The following is a 24,760-nucleotide window of genomic DNA, read 5'->3' as shown; positions in this document are numbered from 1 at the left end:
GTAGAGTGCAACCTTGCCCTGAAGCATCTGGGCACGTAGTTACAAAAAGGTCGTTACAGGCAGGCATCACCGGTTCCCCCCCAAGGTAACAGTCTTAACAAATATGATACAATAAAACTTAATAAACAGAGCTAAAAAACATAATGGTGCAGGTTACCATAATTACTCCAGAAAAATATAAAGAATACTAAAAGCTGATGTAAGGGATGCAAAGAGAAAGAGAGGTAAAGAGAACATGAATAATTAGAAAAGGGGTAAGAAGTACTAATGTAGTTAAAAGTGAGCACCTAAAGTGAGAATGTGGGAGGCTCATCAAGCTTGTGAAGCCAGAGTTTAGTTTTGAAAGAGTGGAACGTGGGTTCTGATCTGAGAGTGGAAGGGGTGGTATTCCAGAGTTTAGGTGCGAGGACTGGGAAACTTGATCCCCCAGCAGACTGCAGCTTAAATCTTGGGTCCTCAATACCTCCAACTCTCTCTTTGCAAATACCTTCCTACTCGAGATCTTCGCTCCTCCCCCTCTCTCAAGGCCAGTTGCTTCTCCTAGCAATGAGTAGGTGGTAGATCTCTTTCTTCAGCTGGGGCCTCCCTCTGGAACAGCCTCCCTGCCTCTCTGAAACTTGAGGAGAACCATCTCTGGTTCTGAAAGCACCTCAAGACCTTCCTCTTTGCTTCTGCCTGTTCTCTTCCTCTCCCCTGCTAATTTCCTGTCTGATACTACACTGGTCCCCTTGCTACCCTCTGATTCGGGCACATATCCCTGCCCACCGAGTTGCACACCCTCACTGCCTCCCGGCAACCCTTGCACTTGGGTCTGTATCTGTAACCCTACAATCCCCCTACCTGCGCTTTTGCACACCTGCTGTCTGCACTTATATTTGCACCTGCCAACTGCTGGCCGCACTTCTTGTTATTGTTGTGATCCCATGTACAGCACTGCTCCCTCCCCTTTCTCCTGTCACTTTTGCCCTCACCCCCTCCTCTGCACTTGTGCGATCTCTATGTCACTTGGCCTAGTAAGATCGTTGTCTCTATCCTCCCTCTGTTCCCCCGTCCTTGCCTCATTGTGCCTTGAAACACTTGTGTATAAGCAGTTACAAATGCCATATCATATCATATCTGCCGCTTGTCATCTCCATCCCTTTCTCATGGGAATACAACCGATCATGACACTGGAGGAGCCTTGAACCATTGACAAGTTACCGTTTTAATGTTGCAAATTATGAACTCTTAGAACCTCTTCCCAGGCTCACATATGCAAAGAGTCAATTTGAAACCACTGTGGGACATTTTGAAACTGCCAGTAGCCCAGTTTCATAAACTAATATGCCAAATTATAAACATGAATGTGCATTCACTGCTTCGCTCCAGCACCCATGATCTTTGCTTCCTGACCACAAAAAATTCAAAGGCTGTTCATTTCTTAACGTATGATCCTGGGAATGTGTAATTTGCAATGTGCTGCCAGCCTCTGTGGCTGCTAAGCAAGTAAATACAATGTGAATTTGTTTCTAGTGAAAAGCATGCTCTCAGGTATGTTTACAGTGCCTCAGTCTAAGGTTATGTATACTTAACTGTAACCCATCTGTATCGCCTATATGTTAATTTCTTAAAACGCAATTATTCAGGGCACTCTCCAGCCTAGTACATAGAACTATGTGGCTATCAACAATGCCCCCTCCCATCTTCCTAGGCTAATCCCACAGCTGATAACTTTGTGCCTTTTACCACACTGAACTTGCATTTTTACCACACTCTCATCCCTTGAAATATTGGGGGTGTTATGTATTCTACATTTCTCGATTCTGTCTATCTCTGCCCATATGCGATTTTCAAAGGTCAGTATCTCTGGTGACATTGTGTTGGCAGGAGGACATAAAGAGGAAGGTGGTCTAAAGCCTGTATTTGTGTCTTTTTCTGCATACTCGTGGTTCCCAAAATAATGATCGAGTCTAATCTTTCTCAGAAATGTGGACATTTCGATCCTCATCTGGGCAAAATTGGACTGACATACTGGCACAAGTCAAATCAAATCAAATTCTTTAATGTGCTATAGGTTGAAAATAAATTCAAACTTTACACATATATTAATAAACATAAGCATAAAATCATACACATAAAATCATACTCATAGAATCATCAATCGTAAATCAAAAACTCCATATAACTTATAGTACATAAATTAAAAATCACAAAAACAAAAAGAAGGAGATCCAAGCTGGAGAAAAACAATAATTAGATGCATTCCTAATATTGTTTGTAGATACTTTTACAAACTTGCATGTTATCCTCCGAGACCCTTTAAACAGTATGTTGCAGTCCCACCGTGACCCGTAACATTCCCAAATACAAGCCACTTCTGTTTGCTTTAACAATCCAATTCCACCCCGAGCCTAAGTTCAGCTCTCAATCATAATATGACTAGATGAATCTTACTACTGTTAGTCCTGGGAGGTCACAGCAAAACCTGTGACTACGCTCGTCCTGTACACTTAAGAGAGCCCAGCTGGATCCTTAGCCTCTTCCATGTGAAATGTTAATTGGGCATGCTTAAAGCCCCAATCCTGATTCTATCTGTTGCCAGATATTATAAAGTGCTATGAATAAGTGCATGTTGCAAGTGTTAGTACAATACTGCCAGAATGAAAATTCATGTATAGTGAGCGGATCATGCACAAATTCACCCAGGAAATGGACAATTGTCTTCTTTAGTGCCGGGCATTGAGTTAGTAGATGCCTGGCTGTCTCTGAGCACAAGGGGGATTTACAAATCCAGCATGTTCGTTCTACTGCAGGAATGTTTTCCCGTGCTCCTGTGATGGATAAGGTCGGTAATTGTTCTATTCGGAACAAAATGATGAAGCGGCGGAGTCTTCTAGTGGGACAGAGAAAAAAGTAGGCCTGCAGTTTCATGAACCTATACACTCTGTAATTCACAAAGTGATATGATTTAAGGGTGTCTAAATGGGCAAAATTCTCCAGCCAGTCCCACAGGTCCACCTTTTTCCCAAGTGCATTTAACATTTCCTTAGTAACACTTGTCCCTCTGTGAGTCCAGCCAATTTCTTTAAGGAATTTACCCATGACTTTATAAAAAGACGAGGTGGTATATTTTTTTCTTAATTCCTGATGTAAAACTACTAATAGAGGATTGGATGATCCACTAGTCATCTTAAGGTAGAACCCAGATCTTCTTTTCAAAACCATAGCCCTAAGTGAAGGGAGGCCCAACTCTAATCTTATCAGGGCCATCGGCACACCCGGGGGAAGCCCCAGCATGCGTCGCCAGAACTTTCCCTCTAACACTTGTAGCCACGCCAGATTTGCCGTCAGCAGCGACTCTAGGCCATATATGACCATAGGTGCAAAAACTTGCATGTAAAGGTGGCGGGTCCCCCACAAAGTAAAACCCCCTTGTTTATTAGTAAAAGATGCAATAAGTGAGATCACTTGAAGAGCCCTAGTAACACGGCCCTGTCTGCATAGAGCATAATCACCTAGGGGCTCCATTTCCACTCCTAGGTAGCGATAGGACGGGGCGTACAGAATAGAATGTTTATGGACTATTAAATTCAAACGGGTTACTCTTTTCCTAGTGAATCTCATCACATTGGTCTTCTCCAAATTGATGGTCAGGCCGTTGATCTTAGCGTATTCCCAAAGAGTATGGGCAGAACGCCTGAGACCACCAATGGTGTTATCGAGGACTACCAAATTGTCGGCATACGCCAAGACCACACATAAGACCTCGCCTATTTTTGGAGGGCAATTATTTACCTCAGCAAGTGTCGCAGGGATATCATGTACATACAGGTTATATATGAGAGGCGCTGTGACGCAGCCCTGCTTGACCCCTCTATTTTGCATCACATTTCGGGTCATGTTGCCCTCCTGAATGAGTCTGAGGCACACAGATGTATCTTGGTGGAGCAATCTAAGGTAATATAACAAACCTGAAGGGCAACCCAACACTTCTAGCGTGTTCCAAAGCCTCGCTCTCGGAATAGAATCAAAAGCGGCCTTGAAATCAATAAAGAGTGCGTACAACGGGGGCTGGCCCCTACTTAGCGCCCTCGTACGCAATATGTCCATTACCAAAAGGTTATGCGAAGTAGAAAAATCCCGCCTGAAACCGCATTGGAATCTACTGAGTATACCAGTGTTCTCTACCCATTTTTGCATTTCACTGAGCAAAAGAGAGGCAAAAAGTTTCCCCGTGACATCCAGCATGGATAAAAGCCTGTTATTAGTTGGATCTGTGCGATTGCCTTTTTTAAACACCGGGATCAGAATAGCAGTTTGCCAAGATCGGGGAATTTTCCCCAGTACAAAGATCTTATTAAAAAGTAAAGAGAATAGGTCCGCCCAAAAGGACGGATTTTTTTTTATCACTACATTCGGCCCGGGAGCTCTAGAAGACTTGAGGATGACTATTTTGTTAAATATTGCCCCAGGCGAAATGTCAAAAGGGGGAAGGATAGGAGGCTTCCCCATAGAGCCACTCTCGGGCCCATCTTCCCCCGCCTTGCGATTTAGGAGGAATTGTTCCCATATTTTCTCGTTGATTGGATTAGTGACAGATCCTATGACCTTCGCTCTATTCTCATTTAAGAGTGCCCATATACTTCGGGAATTTCTCGAACAGATAGTTTTAACAAGTCGCTGGTAACAATTATTCCTCTCTATTCTCTTAATGCCCTTTATCTTTGCTCTATATCGATTTTTGGCCGTTCTTAATTTCTCACGATATGAGACTCCAGAGAGGTTCTGACCTTTTAAGCTACGTATCGTCCTTCTAAACCCTCTCTTGGCATCTCTAATTTCCCCATTATACTGGAGCGGGGCACTTCCCTCTTTCATAATATACCCCTTTTTGATAGCGGCGTAATGGCCTGAGAACCCTGATATCCACCCTTCAATTTCATTTACAGACATACACTGGAAATCTCTCAAGCCATCAGCCACATCCAGATTAAGTGCATCAGAGGCCGCTCTTACATTCTTCTCCGTCCAAACTATTCTAGTTCCTGAACAGTTGGTTAAAATACTACCGATGTTTAGCTTAGGGGTATCGGGAATCGGGGTCTGAAATGTACATAGCAGTGCCGCATGGTCGCTCCAACTGTTGGGCTCTACCCACATATCAGCCACTCTTGACTGCATCTCGGGGGACATCAGTATATAGTCTAATGTACTCCAGGATGATCAGTTTGACCAAGTATGTTTCCCTGGCCTGTCACCCGATGTCGGCCATTGATCATTGCCAGGTCCCAAGATTCAAACAGTTGCATCCACCCCAGGCCTTCCTTCTCCCTCTTTCCATGCGTCATCAGACATCTGGAACTGAGGCCGGGATTAGAAGCTATAGGAGTTTCATCGGACATGTGACAATTGAAGTCACCCACTACCATGACTGCGGTATTTCTAGTTCCCAATGACCAAGAGGTCAATAAATCCTGTAAAGCCTCTTGTAGAGAGTCTCTTGCTACTGCTCCAGGGGGGTTATAAAGGTTGATAAGAAGAAACTTGACTCTTCCCTCCCCATGGGGGTATGCAACTTCCACGGCCAGTAATTGATCCTCAGCTCTGCATTGAATTTTACGAGACATCATGGTGTTAACTACCCCCGTAAGTAGGCCGCCAAAGGGGCGTCCCTTGCTTCCCCGTTGTGCAGGTGATTGGTATGTAACATAGCCATCCAGAAAGAGAGAGTCCACTGCCCAAGTCTCTTGCAGACAAATACAGCTATGATGGAATAAAAGACCTGCAGAGCCCTCCGTCCTCAATAGATGGGAGAAGCCTCTGCAGTTCCAGGAAAATAATGATAGGCTTCAGTGCTTCTGTAGCAACTGGGGAAGAGACTCCAATAAGGGCTTAAGTGCCTGTTGTACTTCAGCCAATAGAGGGTTCTCCCCTGTCACCATCTTGGGGTCATTTGCCGAATTAGATGGTAAGACTAGTACTTCAGGGTTTACAGAAAGATCTTTCTCCTGCGGGTCCACATCAATGGTGGCAATATCTACCGCTCTCAGCTCTTCTTTGTGGTTCCTAAGCAGTTGTGCCGTGTTCAGAAACACACAATGTAGAGCAGAGACATTGGGATTAGGGCCCGACAGGGGTTCAATAAACAGAAAATCCTCAGATTTTAACACTCGGAGTTGAGGGATATGATATAGCCTAGTCAGTAGCTCCGAACGTGCCAGCCAGGAGTTGTTATTCCTAGGATATAAATTCTTGATGAAACATATACGGTTTATATGGATTTCCTGCGCATCCTTCTTTTCCTCTGGCGGTGTATGCTCAAGTAGTTCCACCGATAACCGTCCCTCAGGTGTAGACTCTGGCTGAATGAACATGCTTGATTCAAGCTCTGGTTCTGAGCCCTCCCCAATTGTTATGTCTATGTCCCCTTCATGTGGCTTCTCTTCGGGCATCAGCCAGTCTGAAAGTGGGCCTTTTTTCATCGCCAACCGTGATGCCGCTCTCATCATTCTTTTCCGAACTTTTTTAGAACGTGTTTCATTTGACGTGTCGGTTCCTATAGTAGGGAGTTGCGGGGCAATTTTAACAGGCTTATGTTTAGAAGCCTTCTTTGCCAGTCTACGCTGTTTCCGTGAGAGGGGGCCCCGAGGACTCTGCTCCAGATCTTGGTTTGCTGCCTCTGTAGGGACTTCTTCAATCGCGATGATACTGTCCGGTGCCTCTTGGGCCACACTCTCCTCCCTCTCGGATACTTGACCTTCCATCTCTTCGGCTATTTGCAGAGCGACTGATAAATTATCTTCCGCATCCTCATGCGGTATATCCTTCCATTCCAATGCTAATGAAATGGAATTGGAGTTTGCCAGGATACGACCCGTCATCTGTAGCAATATTTTCAGAGCAAATTGGAGGGCACCTACCGACGTTTGGAGCTCAGCTAATTGAGTAGTACTGGGATGGGATCCCATGCCCCCCATTATCTCGTGATCCGGCTCATCCTCCATCGAAGCCATAGCAAGGTTCGGAGATGTAGATAGACGTTCAGAATATCCCGCAGCGTTATGCTCCCCTGCATCAGCAATCGTGTCGTTTTCTTTCTGAAACGGTAATCCACTTGCCATAGTCTGTGGGGTGTAAGGCTGCAATCCTCTCTGTATTGTCAGACACAGGTCCAAGAGGGAATTGCTATCAATATCATCAAAGTTAGAAGAATTGATAGACAGGCCATCTCTGTTCACCGGTATCGCCCTTTCGTCAATTATGGTGGAATTGATCTCAGGGGGAGGGTTCACCGGGAAGAACTCCGTAATGGCTCCTTGTGCTACAGGTAGATCATGTTTAGCATTCTTCTTACGTTTGCCCCCTTTTCTATAGGACTCCTTTATCTCCTTCATAGCTTGCGGCTTGTTATTCCTCAGATTATAAATTGAATGAGGAGCTCTCTTCCCCCTCTGCATCTCCGCGTGGAATAGTTCTTGGAAAAAGATTAGGGGATCCGGGAGGGCTGCCTAACGCTTACTCTGTGTCTTCCAGACCACACAGAGGGGGAAACGGAGGCTATGAGGTCCGGTTCAAAGGCCTTAGCCCGCAGTCCCCGGGGTGATCTCTCAAGTCTCTTCCTCCTCAGAGTACAGTGTTATTTCTTCTACAGGGTATCCAATGTGCTACAAGGACCCAGTGCCGGGCAACTTTCCCCACGTCCCGGGAAGAGCTTCTTAATTACCTTCTCCCTTGGAACACAGGGCAGTTACACTGTTAAAGGGACCTCCAAGGCCACCACAGACTTGTCCTGGGCCAGCCCTTCTCTAAGGTGAACTCCAAATGCTTCTTGGGCTTCAAGCCCTGCTTAATAAAGCGCCCCAGAGAAAAGAAAAAGAAAAAAGAAAAACAAGGGGCAACCTGGGCAGAGCAAAGAAATCAAGCCTGCTATGGGAAGAGAGCCGGGGCAGTGCCCAGACCCCGTGCCCTGGGCCCCCCTCTACTTACTTAGACCGCCGGTTTAATCCGGCGTTATGCCACGCTTGGTGCAGCCCGGCGCAGCCCAGCCGGTGCACCGCAGCCCTTCCACTCCTCCGCCTATGCTTAGGAGTGCGATCGTTTCTCCAGGGACACCGTCGCACGGGGGCTGCCGCACCGTACGCCTGTGAATGCGGCTTCCTTGGGGCCCACCTCCCCGATACAGCGAGGACGTGAGGAAGCACCGGGAAAGCCAACAATGCTCGCGAGCCGCTCCCGACCGTTTGCCACAGCCTAGCCTCGCGTGCTAGAGTAAAGGACCTCACTCTGATCTCCCACTGACGTGTCAAGCCGCACCTCTTCCTCGTCTCTGAGGCCGCTTCCGACAAAAACTGGCACAGGTGAACAACCTTTTTTCAAGAGGTTTTCTTCATGGGTACTTACGTTCCTAGAAGACAGATTGAATACAGATTTTTTTTACTACCATGTCTCTTACTCGTGTCTGTTCCCTCCCGTCTGGTTTGCATTTGTGTTGGGGTTAAGGACTGATATCACCTTCTTCTTCTGCCTCTTTTGCCTCCTCTCCTAAGTAAAAACTATTGGTTGTTACCATCAAACTCAAATCTTTCCCCTTGGTTCGAAGGACCTGCTCTATTGCTTATTTCCCCTCTAGTTGATTTCCCACTACTGCTTTCAGATGTTTCTGAAAATGTGAAATACCTCCATTTCAGTTTGTTAGACCCATTTTGATTCGGTCGGTAAGTATAGTTTTGTGTTTTCTCAAACAAACCTGGCTTTGGCTAAGGGTAAACTTTTTCTTTATTGGAATTGCTAAGGTCTTTTTTTTACATTTTTCCAACTTCTTATTTAGAGTATCAATCCTGAATTTCTGAATGGTCGAATTAATTTCCTCTATTAATTGCTGTTCATCTAAGATGGTGGGGCTTGCTATATATTGTTTGGTCATATCGTCTAACTTAGCCATATATTTTGCTGTGTGACTTTGTGCAGTCTCAACAATCAAAATTAGCCAGTCCCTTGAACATCTATCCCTCAGACCACTGAACTGACTGACAAATTAGGGATCGTCAAAAAATACCCTAAGGATATTTTTGATTTGAAGATCTGTAGGAATAATTGTAGCTTTGAAGTATTCAAGCATTATTTTTCTGTGCAAATTATTTTCTTCTTAAATTTAGTGATTCTGTCAATGTTGTCTTGTTTGTTTTGAGCCTGATGCAGGGACATTTCCCAGTAATGAGCAGCCACTAATCATGTTCATAAAATGGTTGTCAGTGAAAGAAATACAAATATTTTCAGCCATGATGAGTTGCTCCATTGTCACTCAACAAATATAATAATTTCAATAATTTTACAGATGTTATCTGAAAGAATTCATAGGTCATGTCAAAACCTGGGTGCATGAGAATTGGTTGGGTCTCAACCAGAGCAAAACTGAAATTGTATTGACATCCTTGAAATTCTCTGCTTAGACTATTTGATTCCCACCATGACATTTCGCTTTGCTTTGCTTATGTTTATTTCAGAATAAATCATCAACCATTTACATTGCAGAAAAAGAAGAAAAAGGTACAATCCAATAAATAATTCCAAACAATCAAAACAAGTTCATGTCAAAGAGGATCATGATTACTCAGCATAAGCAATTAGTACAATGGGTACCAAGCCAAATGGAATAAGGTTAAGAATTACAATAAAGTGACTTTGTGCGTTCTGTGTAAGCCCACAGCATTCTCCACCAAGGTGAAATAGCATTACTAAATTGCATTGTTGCTCTGGGATCTTAGACGACTAGCCACGTCTGTTTTGTTTTTTTACTTTGAAAAGTTATAATCCCTTATGAATACATGATTGCACAATGCCCAAGTTAAGGAACTCCCACTGTCCCTGTAAAAGGGAGCGACAACCCCAGTTTCTTTCTTTGCAGCCAAGTGTGATGTGTAAATTTGGTGATGGCAAATACAGTTAATATGTTGATTTGCATAGAGGTAGTCCCTCCAAAAGTTGTCTGATTTTATGTCTTAATTAAATAGGTTTGAAGTACAATGCCCTTTCTTACCTTTAAGAGGGGCATAGGATAAGAAAATCAATCCCGGCTTACTTCTGGGGTCTCGGTAGTGCCTTGCAGACATTCAAGCCCCACTGTGTCATTTTCTTTTTGCACCCTGATGCTCCTCTTCCTCTATTACTCTGCCACTCTCCCTTCCATCTACTCATCTACTCATCTACTTTCCCCAACTACACCCACCATCCCTCACCATGTACTTCCTCCTCTGTCCCTCCAATGTGTGTGTCTCTCTCTTTCTATCTTTCTCTCTTTCTCTATCGCTGTCTCTCCAATCCGCCTTCACCTTTCAATCTTACTCCTTATTACTATCTCTCCTGCTACTCTCTATTCTCCACAACACTGTTACTCTTCCTTCATCAGACTACTACTCTCCCCTCTCCACACTACTACCACTGCACCTCAATTGCTTCTCAGTTATCCTTCACTCCTTCAGTCACATTCCACTCACTCCCCTACTCTTTCAGTACTGCTCTCACTCAAGACACCTTATATGTACATTAATAACACAGTACCACTTTCGCTCACCAAACAATACTTCACCTTTTCTGAAAACTGCCTCCACACTCTTGTCCACCATCCTTCCTCCTTTGGTCTTTTAGTCAACCACTGCTTCCTCATCTGACCTCACACAAACAATTCACAGCTTCCTGTTCCATGTCCCCAGCTATATTCTGCCCCTTCTTCTCCTTTTGGTCCTCCCTCACAGGTTCCCCAGGTCACCCTTTACTGCTCTTCCCAGCATGGAAGGTGTCACAGATAGGAGAACACATAAAAAGGGGTTAAGCCTTGTGGGTCCCATAAGCCAAGTTAAAGGTGGCCCGCACTGAATAATGTTACAGTTCATGTCAGGGAGACATGCCACAGACACTCTATCACTGCATGTATTAGTGTCGGCTGATGGTGCATAGTGTTTCTTGCTGGCGCATATGGTTGCCTCTGTGTTGCATAGCGGTTCTGTTTCTCCTTGGTGCAGGTGGGGCTATTTTGGGGATGCAAAACCTGAGGATTCCAATGTGGTATCTTCTGTCGGAAGCGGCTGCTAGCAATCTATCGTGCTCGTGGCAGTGCGGCTTGACGGATTTGTTTGCTTGGCAGGACTCGGTTGTACGTTGGTACGCAATTGCGGGTCCTTTACTCTAATCTGAGCGGGAAGAGCATTGGAGCGACAAGCGTTTGCTGCTCCACTACCTTGGAGTTTGTGTGCTCCCTGGACAACGTTGGGATAGTAGTGTGAGTGAGACCCAGAAGATACCCACCCCTCCTGTGTGACTTCATCCTGTAAAGTCCCACGAGGGCCAGGGTAAGTGTGAGGCCAGCATATTGCCCGTGAGTGGTACTGAAGCTCGAATTTGGCCTGGCCCAGTGGTGTGTCACAGATTTTGGTTTACCTGGGCTGTATTTGTACCGTTAAACCTTGCCCTACGGGAAGCCTTGAAGGAAGGGCTGGTTTGGGTCTGTAGACGCTCTCAATGCAGTGCTGAGCTCGATTCTAGACTTGGTTGGAAACCTTGTTTGCAGGGGAAAACAAGGCAGAGAGTGGTGTGGGGGGAGTGTGGGAGAGTGTGGGGGCTATAAAATGCCTCATACTTATCATACCTACACTCATTTTTTATTGCTGCCCCTTTTTCCCCTTCTGTAATGTCGGGAAAAGCTGCAAGCCGCGGTAAAGCAGTGGGCAATCGGGGAAAGAAACCCTATGGACTGCGCTCTACCAAACAGTCCAATGAAGTCAGCACTGAAGAACAGAAAAATGGCAAGGAGGGGGACAAAGGGTTGAAAGCTCAAGAGAAATTGAGCCCAAAAAAAGGACCATTGGATGCCTTTTTTCCTGCTAACATTCCAGCTCAGGTGTCATCCTTGCCCTCATTAGACATAATATCCCCGCTAGTTAAGGCCGACAGTAGTTATTTACTGTTGGATTTGGACAATGACTCATTACTACAGCTATGCTATGCCAGACGTCCCCCTCTGTAGGTGGGAGGAAAGGAGAGGCCCCAGAAAAAGTTTTGACACAGTTGCAATCATCATTTCTATCAAAGGAGCCCCAAGTCCTTTCTCCATTAGGGAATGAGATAATTCTGGGAACTGTGCCCCCCACAGGGGTGGTGGGGGACACTCCACCTGCCATTGAAATAGAGGACACTCCTCAGCCTGTTGGAGGGGGGCAGCCAGATTATCTGCCAGTCCAAATATGTTTTATGGTACCGCACTACCTTCAAGTACACTTACAGAGGAGGTGTATAGTACACATGAGACTTCTGTAAACCATAATGATGGTATTTTAAATTTTGCGGTTAAAATTGTGTGGTACAATACATGAACACCTGAAGCTTCAAGGGGCTGCAATAGCAAATATACGTGAACATCTAATAACTCTAAGCCAACCTAAAGAAAGGGCAATCATTGACTTATGGGAGACTGCCCCCCAAAAACCATGTGCCGTAAAAGGGCTGTCTCAAGATTGTGCCTTTGTGGAAGCAAGGGTAGGTTGTTTGGACTTGGCACCAACACCATCCCTTGCTGACTTAATAAAGGGCTCATCCGACATAGAGCCTGCAGTTAAATCTCAGGGGAAGCAGCCTAAGCAGAAAACCCCAATGATTTATAAGAAGAATACCATTGATCAGCCGACCTTGAGTGATAAACAGGAAGTAAATCGCCCTGCATTAAACTCAACACTGCGTCCTTGTAGTGCTAATATGTAAAAAAAAACTACGAAAAAGAGCAGCAAGACGCAAAAGGTGGTCGACACAGACTGTGGGTACACTAACCAGCTGGCTGATAGAGGAAGGACCGGCCTGTGTAGTGTCCACTCAGGAGGAGGATACAGCCACAAAACAGGATCATATAGTTTGTAATTATGTAACTGGATCAAATGTTTCTCCACGTGCGACCCAGTCTCCACTGGCTGTTATTAACACTGACCCTAGTAAAGCTGATGCCCCCCCTGCTGATTCACCCCATGCACACTCTCCCCTCCCTACTACCGTGGTGTTACCACAAAGAACTTTGACTATTACTCCTAAGGCAGTCTCAAATGAGCAGCAGCTGAATCGTGCTTCACTTTTGTTACTGTTTAGCAAGGTAACTTCCCTTAGGATACTCCATTCTGGAGACTTTGACTTTGTGCAACCTCTACGTACATCGACTACTAAGACCACCAAAGTTCATTGCAGTCTACCGGAGACTATAGCACTTATTAGATCACACTTAGCATCCTTGGGTCATCTGGGGTGTGATCTAAATATTCCACCAAGGAAGGAATTACTGCGGAAGGATGTGCTAAATGTAACTGTCCAAACTCAACCCAGTGGGCCCTAAAGGTGAATGGAAACCAGTAACAAAATGCAACGATAAACAAGGCTGGGAATGGTTAAAGAATATGATTGCCACAAACATATGTTCAGATTGAAATTGGTCAGTCATGAGTTGGAATACTAGGGGGTTCAGCCATTGGCTTAATGGAGGCAGTGCTCAGGAAATCCTGTTTTCCCACGAGGTTTGTGTGTTACAAGAGACCTGGATTACATTTAAAGTGGAATTCGACGGGTATGTGCCTTTCCAAGCAGAGGCCACCAAGGGGGAGTTTGGACGCCCCAAGGGTGGTCTTTTAATAAGTATAAAGTAAACTTATAGCCGAGATTGGTAAATGACCCTAAACCTGGTGGTAGCGTGTTAGCCGTGGCAGCGACCATAACGGCGAAAGGAGGAAAGCAACAAGACTTGTTAATCATAGACATATATGATCCTCCAGGTACCTCAAAGACTGAGTCTATTTTTGAGCAATTGGACATCATTTTAACGAAATGGGATACAGATAATGAAAGTAACCCTATTATAGTGTGTGGGGATTTGAATGCGAGATGTGTAGACCTAGAAGGTTGTGGCAAATATGAGACTGTAACTGATTATTGTTGTATGCCACAAGCAACCTCTAATATCAAAGGTAGATTACCTGACTGAATGGAGGTGTATTATCCTGAACGGACGTACAACTGGTGACAACCCTGGCCATTCAACATGGGTAATGGGAGCTAAGAGGGCGGTCCTGGATTATATGGTGGTTTCTGAATGTGTTCTGGATAAAGTCATTGGTATTCACATTGCACCTAATACCTACAGTGATCATGCTCCAGTTATCCTGACCCTGAGTGGGGGTGGGGGAAAGGGACCTGGGAACGTATGTAGTAATGTGTCCATAAATAATCAAGGGAATCAGATAAGGTGGACTCAGTTCAATATTGAAAGAATGAGGTCCCTGATCTTTCCTGAGGGATGCTGTGTGAAGAGTGAATTAAGGGGGAAATTCCCTGAGGAGATAGAGTCGTGGATACAATCTCTCACTTAGTTTCTCTTTAAGTGTCCACAGGCTCTCAAAATTAGAAAATTGGAAAGCTGTGGAAAGGGGCAAGTTTGACATCAGGATCCCGGACCGTAAACGATTAATGCGGCAAGAAATCTGTGCCTGTAGGCTGGCTTCTAGTAACAACAGGAACCAGCAGGAGAGTCTGACCAAGATTAAATATATCAAGTGGCAGTACCATTCATGGCTCTACCGTAAGTTCCAACAACGCGAGAAATGGGAAAACTTCATACAGACTCTTATGAGTAGAAATACTCGAAGAATCTGGCAAACATTAGGAGAGGCAGGAGGGGACCAGGGACCGAGATTACTGAATCCCATCGGTCAGGAGCAGTGGATAGAACACATTAAAAACAAGTTTTTTGACGCAAATATACCCATGCCAGCTATTACACTAAGCACAAATATATGGTCTTTACCTTTAAGTCACAATGTGATAAAACAGGTCATTATAGCACTCAAACTCTCTAACGCCCCCGGCCCAAAAGGGCTAGCAAACTCAGTATTGAAAAGTGATCCAGACAAGTGGGCACATATACTTTTGACACTCTTCTTGCGTATCTGTAGGTCTGCTGTGATTCCGTCCTCATGGAGAAGGTAATTATACCAGTACACAAAAAGGGAGATTGTTTCAATGCTGGCAATCACTGACTCCTCTCCATGCTTGAGGTAACCAGCAAAATATTTATGACACTTGTCCTCAGGGAACTTGAAACCTGGGTCGTTACAAATAAAATCTTGAATTTCGCACAGACAGGGTTTAGACCTGGTTCTGGGACAGCCCACAACATCAGGGTCTTGGACCTATTGATCAATAACACCTTGAGTAATAACGCTACTGTATATATAATTTTTGTGGACTTTTGCAGTGCCTTCGATCAAGTCAAAAGGGAGACGCTGTGGGACAAGCTAAGCGAGCTAAAATGCCCGGGCTGGATAATACACGTATTGTCAAGCCTACATAGTAACAACAGTGCCACGGTCAGACTTCATAATGAGGGAGAGGCTCTTGATCCCATTTCTATTAATATGGGAGTTAAACAGGGCTGTGTGGGGGCACCTATGTGCTATAATTTATATATAGCTGATTTGTTACCATAGATGGCTGCTAAGGTAAATTGCCCACCAAGGTTGGAGGATACCCCCATTGTAGGCATGCTCTATGCTGACAATTTAATATTGTTTGATCGTACGTTGTCGGGAGCAAAGAGCATGCTAGAGGAGTTATCCCTGTATTCGGCACAATTGGTGCTTACTATCAACTTGAAGAAAACAAAGATTCTGGCTATAACCAAAAGTGGCCCCCGTCGCTCAGGGTTTGAGACAAGCCTGGGCAGAATAAGCATTGAACATTCTTACCCATTACTGGGGTTAGAATTTGATATCCGACCTAATTACGATTTGATCATACTCCAAAAGAAGAGGCGGGCAAAACTTCTTACATTGCAGGCCTGTGAATTCGCTAAAGGTACAGCAGGGTATAGTATTGCGGGTATTATTAAACTTTGTCAGCAGTGTTTCGTTCTGGCAATCCTGTACGGCTTGGAGGCATTAGCCATACAGGATTTGAATTTGCTCAATGTATTAGAAGGCCAGTATTGGCGCGCAGTACTGGTTATGGGTCCAGCCTGTTCTGTCCATTATTTGAGCCTGGAGCTAGGCTTAACCTCATTGAAAGGTATGGCCTTGCGAGCTCGAGGTGTGTTCTATTTGAAAGCTATTTCCACTTCTTCATGTAAATTGCTTAGCTTGGCCAGTACTAATTTCGATAATGAAAAGTCGCCCCAGGGTAACAGCTATAAACAGTTAAATGATTCTCTTTTTACCGAAATAAACTGGTCTTGAGATGAGAAGCGTCCAATGACATTTCTACATATAAAAAAATCATTTATACATAAAATGAATAGAAGGGATTGGACCCAGAATTATATCCACCTGTCAACCCTGAAGGGGTATGAAGCTGTAACGCATGTAATCCATAGATACAGAATGTCCCAACAATACCTGTTATTATGCCCAGACCCGGAGGTACAGCAATTCATGCTAAGGCTCTGGACAAACCAACTCCAGGTGCTAGCGGTTGTTGGGCCTCGGCTGGATATTCCATTAAAGGACAGGTATTGTCGTATTTGCATGAAGGGAGAACATCTTGAAACCATCAGGTACATTTTAGTACCCTCGATTAGGCCCATTGTACATGTGCCTGTTGGGAAAGTTGTTAAGGAACTACGATACCATTAAGGGAGAGTCCTTCTGAGATTACTGTCTAAATTCGTACTCTATCGGGACCCAGCTGGCATTATAAAGGGTCTGGTCAGAGTCAAAAGTTTATTACCAAACCAGCTGGCTACAGTGGACATGCCTGTCGTTCGATGTATGTCCTTCTGGCCTTTAGACTTGATGCATGATGCTTGGTGTTGGTGCTTAGTGCTTAGTGCTTAGTGTCTATTGTTATTACCATGCCACAGGTATTTTGCATACACGGGTTGCATATGATGTATAAGAAGCGAGATTTACACCACTCATTCATGTAGTCATGTATTGTATTGCATCTGGATTCATATGCTCAAAATGTTATGCTTATTTAAAGTGTAATGTGTTGTTTGTATTTATGCTTGTATTAAGTTATCTGATGTATTTTGTATTTAGTACTGATTGTTTGTGTAAAGTTCACATTTGAACTAATTCACAATAAATGTATTATTATTATTTTAATGGGAGATGTCTTGTTGTGGGAGATTTCCTGAGAATGCTGGCAGGTGTGGTTGCCTGAAATGAGAAGAAAGAGAATGTCTACTTACAGAGGTATGGGGTGATTAAAAGTGGTACTGCCTAAGTTCATATATATACATAAGTGTGAGACAGGAGCTGGGACAGTACAAACAGCCACAATCCCTTTCTGAATAGGAAGGGCTCCGGCTTCCACCCTGGTAGGCTACCCACCACATGCGCAGAAGGGTTCATCTCCCATCTTGGCAAGGTCATGCTATTGACTTTGTCATAAAGCATAAATGACCTCTACAATTCAGGTGGACAGATACTAGGTCAGGGTCACACTTTCACCACATAGGGATCTTCCTGCACAGTCGAGGTTGGATGCATTCCCCAAAACAAGTCAACTTTGACAGTGTAGAGATGAGACAACAGCTGTCCATGCCTGTTTTATTCAAAAACATGATTGAGACGTTCTTGCACTTTACCCTCTTTTGTCCATGCATCAGAGTATAAAAAAAGGAACTTTGAGGCCAAATGGAAAAACAAAAATCGTTATCCAATGTAGACTGGCTTTTCTATATTTCTATGTTGTGCCAATTTTAAGGGCTATATACATGTTATCAACTAAACCTCTAAAAATGAGGGCCTCTCAGAATAATACATCAGAAGGGCTCTAAAAATGTAACACATATTTTGGAACAGCTGTATTTATTGCTTTAACATTTATCTACCTTAAATCAAGGTTCTTATCGATCTGGCTGTAATTAAATTAGTTTGTTAACTTTGTTTAGACAAGGCCAGCAGAAGGACTGCACAGTGCCACTGGCAGATACCAGCGAGCATGCAGTAGACGTGAACAATCCCTAGGTCACCGGGGACAGAAAGAGGAGGGAATGGGTCTCCAGAACACAAACACAATGAATTGTCTTCAGAAGCCACCATTGTTTTTTTTAACACTTTATTTACAAAAGGTTTACAGTTCAAACAGCAAGTAAAGAGCAAACAAATCAAGGCAAACAGAAAAAAGGTGAATCCGGGACACAGTAATAACACTTAGTCGACCATCATACAAAACAAATACTGTGATTCTCACCAGGTACATTTGCTTCAAAGAATCAAACATTATAGATGCATGTAGCACACTTAAATCCTGCGGAGAGCTGTCACAATAAACCCCCCCCCCCTCTAAGCACAAAATATACTGAAAGCCAGGGAGCGGCCATAAATAACCACATACAAACTATAATTTCTCCCAGGAGATCCAGTACAGCCCTCTCAGTCATCATTCATCCCCTTCATTGTTACTCTGGGATTCCCTGGTTTGTAGAAAGGTTTTAACCAGACCCCAAATGTTTCCTGGCCACAACTGTGTGATAACAGCATACAATACTCTGTCTCCATATTACAGCACCAAGCCAAATCTCGCAGCCACTGGGCCAGGGTTGGAGCCACAGGACTAGACCAGTTCATCAAGATACATCGCTTTGCCAAGTGAATACCTGCAGAAAGTAATTTCGCTCCCCAAACTATCCCTGAAGCCACCTAAACAAGCAGCAAAGAAAATGTTGGGGCACATCTTGATACACCATACAAACCATCATTTCATTTACCTGTCTCCAAAAAGTCATCAAAGAAGGGCACACCCATATGATGTGGAGAAATCCAGCATTGTCGATTCTACACCTGGGAAAACACCCATCAACATTTCTATCAAATTTTTTCTGGATCAGCATAGACAAATAAGACTGATGAAGAATTTTAATTTGTATGAGCTTGAATCTGGAACTAAGTGCTACTTTCCAATGAGGACCCCTACCGCGTCGCACACCCCAGCTCAAAAGATGTTGAGTGTTTGCCCAAGAGACTGATCCTTGCAGTGACACCTGAATACAGGATTTAAACACATTGCAAATAATATTCTGGAACTCCCACCTGTCCCAAAACCATGAACAAATAATCCCAGCCAACAGAATCAAAAGCTTTCTGCATAGCTAAAAGCGCTCCAATCCCTTGCGCCAGAAAGATATATCGGAGCCAAAAGCGCAAGCAGTCTTTCTAAATTGAGCACCGTAGAGCAGGGATAAAGCCTAATTGACAAGTGCACAATGGATGGGAGAAAAGGGAGCAATTTGTCCGCCTATATTTTAGGGAATATTCTCGTATCCAGATTAATGAGGGATATAAGCATATAAGAAAGAGACACACTCCAACAAAGAGCTGCAAGTTGCCCTGATCCCCCTGCCTCTGGATTCATACAGTTTGTTTTAAAACAATCAAAATTCATCAAGAATCAAGTCAGGTTCCAATCCCACTGTTACATATCTCCTCCTGATCACTGGAATGTCAGTTAGACCTCTAGAATGTCAGTTAGACCTCTTTCTCCCTTCAGCAACCCAGCCAGAAACCTATCCAATCTCCTTTTTTCTCCATATCTCTGCCCCAATTAAGGAACTGGAAGATATCTCACCTCCCTATACCCCTCTTCTCTGAATTGATCAAGGGCACCCCTGATTGCAGCTACGTTTCCCTTAGACGACACACCCCCACCATTGTACTGAAGGTTTTTCAGATTGACCTCAAGGCCCGCCAATCATCTACGTATTCCCTTGAGCACTCCATTTTTCAAGGAATACAATGCCCCCTCTTGTAGGCTTTAAATATTTTGCATAGAACCCCAAAAGAAGCAACTGTCCCCACGTTATTTGCAAAAAAGGAGGTTATGACCTCTAGTATCTTGCTTTGGTGCTACACATCCAGAAGAGCCTGGGCCTTAAAACACCAGTGGGGTCTAGAAATTAGATTCTCTAACCAAAAATTGGGTAGTGCTCAGACAGCATCCTTGTTAGCATACAGCAACTCAATGTATTGCAAACAAACATTGGTCCCAACACAATGTAATCTATACGGGACCTCATATAATGGGCAGAGGAATAAAATGAGTACTCTCTTTGGTCTGTTTATAGCTTCCCCCATAAGTCCACCATCCCAAGATCATCTAGCCCTCCATGTATAGCTTTAGCCACAGACAACAATGACTTTGCACCTTCTGTAGATAGATCCCTTTCTAGATTCAATAGTGTATTGAAGTAACCAGCCATTATTAGTTGTGTATGTGAGTAGGCCAGGCATTTAACCCAAAGGGAGTCATAGAAGCCTGCATCTTCAATATTTCGGCCATACACATTTACAAATGTGAGCAATTGATGAGTCAGAGTCCCCGATACAATGACATATCTTCCTTCAGGGTCACATTCGTGTTGCAGAAACCTTAAGGACTTGTGAATAATTATTGATACTGCCAGTGAATATGAAGAAACACAAAGTAGAGAACCTAACATCCCCTGACGACCTGACAAATACTTCATTCATCCTCCCCGTTAATTGGGTTTCCTAGAGAAAGAAGATTTTTGCACCTTGGTGTTCCCCGTATGCTAAAACCATGCGCATTTTGGCCTGATTATTCAGACCACATAAATTCCAACTAAGGAGAGTGCATGTCTCTGTTAACTTCCTACCCACCATCTATCCATCTTGTACATGTAAACAGCACCACAGATCCCTTCCAGAGAGTAAACTAGTGTGCTTCTTGCTGGACTAATTACTGTGTGGACCTTTTTTAACATAAAACTCCAAATCCAAATGCCTCCCACCAACCGACTCCCCCCCCCCGCCAACCAGCAGTGAAAACCACACCATTCACACAAGATAAGCAACCCCAAAAAGGAAGAGCGGGTAACCACCCAGAAACACCAAGTGCACCACCCAAATTCCCCCAATGGGAGACCAACCTACATCCAGACCATGGCCAGACAGATAGCAAACTGGTCCTAAGCATTACATTCCTGAAAAGCAAAAAGAAACCACCCTGAAAATCTAAACTATTAATATTCAGCATCAAAACCTGCAAATATGGCAGCCGCATCAGCAGGCTACCCTAATACTTACTCCAAACACCATGATGTGCTTCAAAAGAGGGAACACCTTTAACTTGGACAGGTACAGTATTGCATATTGAAGCCCCTTCTCAAGTAGTCAGCGTTTCACTGCAGTAAAGGTGATTCAAGCCTTTTGAACAGAAGGGGTAAAGTTGGATAAAAGGAAATGCTAGTTCTCTGACACTATATGTTGCCGATCTCTTTGGCCTTGCAGAGTATATTGTCTCTGTCCCGATAGTTTAGAAGATGCGTGATCTCTGGGCTCGGGCTCTGACCGGGCCTGGGAGATACTCTGTGCGCACGCTCGATAAGAAGCTTTCAGGAAAATGGCAGGTCTACAAGAACTTCCTTAATTAATCCCTCCATAAAGACTTTCATATTCCATATTCCGTTGTGTGATTGACTCAGGGATCCCCACTACTCACATGTTATTACGTCAAGAACGTACTTCCAAATCCTCATTCTTCAATTGCACAACTTTCACTAATCCTGAAACTCTCTTTCTCAATTCTGCTTTGCATGCAAATCCATCTTGAACACCAAATTATCCAACTTAGCAATGACTGAGACAAATCCTGTCTTTCTCTAGGCAAATATTGTAAGCATATCTGCATTCTGGCGTGAAGGCCCGGCCTCGCCAGCCGGATCACATGGCCCCCTGATGCCGCCCTCCCGTCATTGCGATTAATACTGGTACCAGTAACAGTGGCCACAGATTTCCTCTTAAGTAGGGAGTATTGTTGGGAAAAAAAGGTTAGCCTGTTTCTTGTTCCCCTCTGCCATTCACACCACCAACCAAGGGCATTGCTAAAAATCAACCCCTAACACTATAAGACAGCGGCCTCCAAGCACATGAAATCAGTTTTCCAGCTTCCACCTGCAGAGCAGTATGTCTCACAGACCCACTCTATCTAGATGGTGTCACACAAAAAACATAATGGGGGCATACAGAGCAGGACAACCACCACTCAAATCTTCAAAGCTCACTGTGCACATACATCCCAGGAATCTGTTGGTGACACCACCGAAACATCTCTAGATTCCTTTTGATGGCAGCAAGCTGCCACCCATTACAGCTGTGCTCTCCGCAGCGAAATGCCTGCACTGCCATAAACCCCTCGGGTCACCCTACACCTCCTCACCAGGTCATGTTGCCACTGTGCTGCCACTGTAAGTGTCAGGCTGCCAGAATGCTGGTGGCAACTGCAGCTCCAATCCGCTTGTCTGCTGCAGCCCACTACCCGCAGCACCAGAATCACCACCCAATCTCTCCCTCACGGGTACCTCAGACGCCGCAGACCAGATCTGCCGCACCACACCGGTAAGGCACACTGGCCAAGCAGTTCTTACAGGGTGTGCACTGTCACAGGTCTGGATGCCAGGCCAATTTGCTCTGGTTGCTACAGAGTTCAGCCCACTGTGGCCATCTTGGTGGGCACCACCTATCATCTCCCAAGTCACCATTGCTCTCCCGCTGCGGACCCATGGAGAAAAAGTGGGCTGGGCTTAGCTCACTAAGTATGACTGTTCAGTTTTCTAACATGCCACATGTGGGGAAGACATAGCTAGATTGGCCAGGTATGAAGGACCAATACCATGAGAGGGTGGGATATAAGCAAACAGCAAGAAGAAGGAAGTGTGGGTTACCAAAGATGGTGGAGGTGGACAACCAAGAGACCAACAGGAGGGAGCAGCAATGTGTGTAGGAGATTTCTCAAGAAGGTGAGGTATAGACCAAGCAGTGGAAGTGGTACTGCAGTGTGAGAGTGCATGGTAGTGTGGTAAGTGTGGTTAGGTGAGTTAAGTGTGAGAAGCTATTGTGACGTATATGATACTGATTGAAAGAAAGGTGAATGATTAGTAGCAGTGTGGAGAAGAGAGTAGTAGTGTAGAGTTACGAGTAGTAGTGTGGTGGAGGGTCTGGTAGCAGACAGGCAAGAGGCGAAGCATCAAAGGGTGGAGGAGAGGCCTAAAATGAGTGAGTGACATCAGACGGACTGTAGAGAAAAGGGAGGAGAGAAGCAAGGTTGGAGTAGGGGGAGGAGAGTAGTAAGAGGTACAGAATGGAGACAGGGAGAGGAGAGAGTGAACGTAATAGACTCAGAGCTAATCAAGCAGGGTATCTGCAAAGCACATTTCCTACCCGTGTAGAACACTCATCACTGGATGGAGTTTGGTCAGTCTCAGGAAGTCCCTGAGGAAGTCAACCTAGAAAACACATCTTGCCTTTAGGTCCTCAACTGCTGACAAAGACAGAAATTAGACAGTAGGGGTTAACATTTGCTATCTACTAACCAAGGGCCAGGAAAGCCTAAGTTAGCGAGGAGATGTTTTTGAAGAAGAGAGAGAGGGGGATGGCGAGAGGGCCCAGTGGAAATCATTAAAAACCCTTGAAACCTTTCTGAGTCTTGGAGTGATTACTGTACCATCTGTGAGACGCCATTATTTTGTAACATATATATGTACTGTAAAATGCGTCCAAAACAGTATTCAAACTAGTACTGTTAAAATACGGTGTGTGTGTGTGTGTGCGTGTGTGTGTGTGTGTACTGAAGCATCATAAACTTGTCCTTTATAGTGTCAGTGCTAGTTGCATATATTGGGGCACACTCATGAAAGTGTTTTACAGTGGCAATACTGTCATATTTAGGTACAGGCAGCAGTAAAATGTGTTTTAGCTTGCCATGATGAATATATACTTTAAAGATGTCTGCTGGTGTATATTGTGGGCACATTCATTAAAGTCCTTTCCTATATTTGGGGACAGGCAGCACTATATTATTATATATTATATATTTGGGAACAGGCAGTGTTGGCAATGCAAAATAATGTTTGAGAGGGCCATATTGAACATGTCATTTGCAGGTATGTACACCTATATCTTGAAGGCAAATTAATTAAAGTGTTTTGCATTGCCAACACTGACATATTTGTGCACAGAAGGTTTGAATACTTGCTATACAAGGCCCTGCTGGTAAATATTTTTGGCCAAGGCAGCATGTTCATAAGGAAAGTTGCTTTATGATTGCAACTCATGTATTTATTTGGATACAGGCAGTATGAAGAGCAATCTTACAGTGCCATGCTGGTGTATATTGTGAGAACAAGCATCATGAAAATGTTGTACAATGCTCCTGTGTAATGTTGGTGACCCCAGCATACATCTATTTGGTATTGTTACAGGGTACATTTCAGAACCATTTACCCAGTCTCCCTGAAAGGCTCCATTTCAACCTATTGTTTAAAAAAATGTTTGCCATGGAAATGCCCCCCACTCCTTCCAGGTTAACTCCTATATGTTTATTTGGGCTCCCCCGCTACACTCGGGTGCTCACACTTTTCTGAGGTAAATATTAAAGAAATCACCATTCATCACACACCTTACATCATTTAGAATGTAGCTGCCCCTTTGTAATCCCCTGCCCCTGGCACCAAAAGTGACCTCCACCAATGCTTGTTCAGAGTAATGTCAGAAACACACACAGAAACACACACATGCCTCAGCTTTTTTCCTTTCCTTTCCTTTTTTTGCTTTTCCTGCATGACAAATACGTTTTCTGGGGTCACTCACACAGAACATTAGCAATTAAATGATAAAGAAAATACCAGAAATTATTTTATGCAATAAGCCAGCTTGTGCAATTTATGCAAAATTTATTTTTCTACTTTAATATTTATTTAGGCATCCTAATGAAGATTCAGTCTATGCCTTTAACATTTTTT

At 44.2% G+C, this 24,760-nt stretch overlaps 1 protein-coding gene across 1 annotated transcript in view; it reads left to right on the top strand.

Annotated features, from left to right (window-relative positions):
• Positions 1 to 24,760, top strand: part of LOC138511076 (trichohyalin-like) — a 3,831,204-nt gene that overhangs the window by 1,578,631 nt on the left and 2,227,813 nt on the right. The window lies entirely within an intron of this gene.

The sequence above is a fragment of the Ambystoma mexicanum genome, chromosome 6p (genome assembly GCF_040938575.1).
Source record: "Ambystoma mexicanum isolate Mex_15411 chromosome 6p, UKY_AmexF1_1, whole genome shotgun sequence".
NCBI classification, from domain to species: Eukaryota; Metazoa; Chordata; class Amphibia; order Caudata; family Ambystomatidae; genus Ambystoma; species Ambystoma mexicanum.
This window is presented reverse-complemented; position numbering and strand designations above follow the sequence as displayed.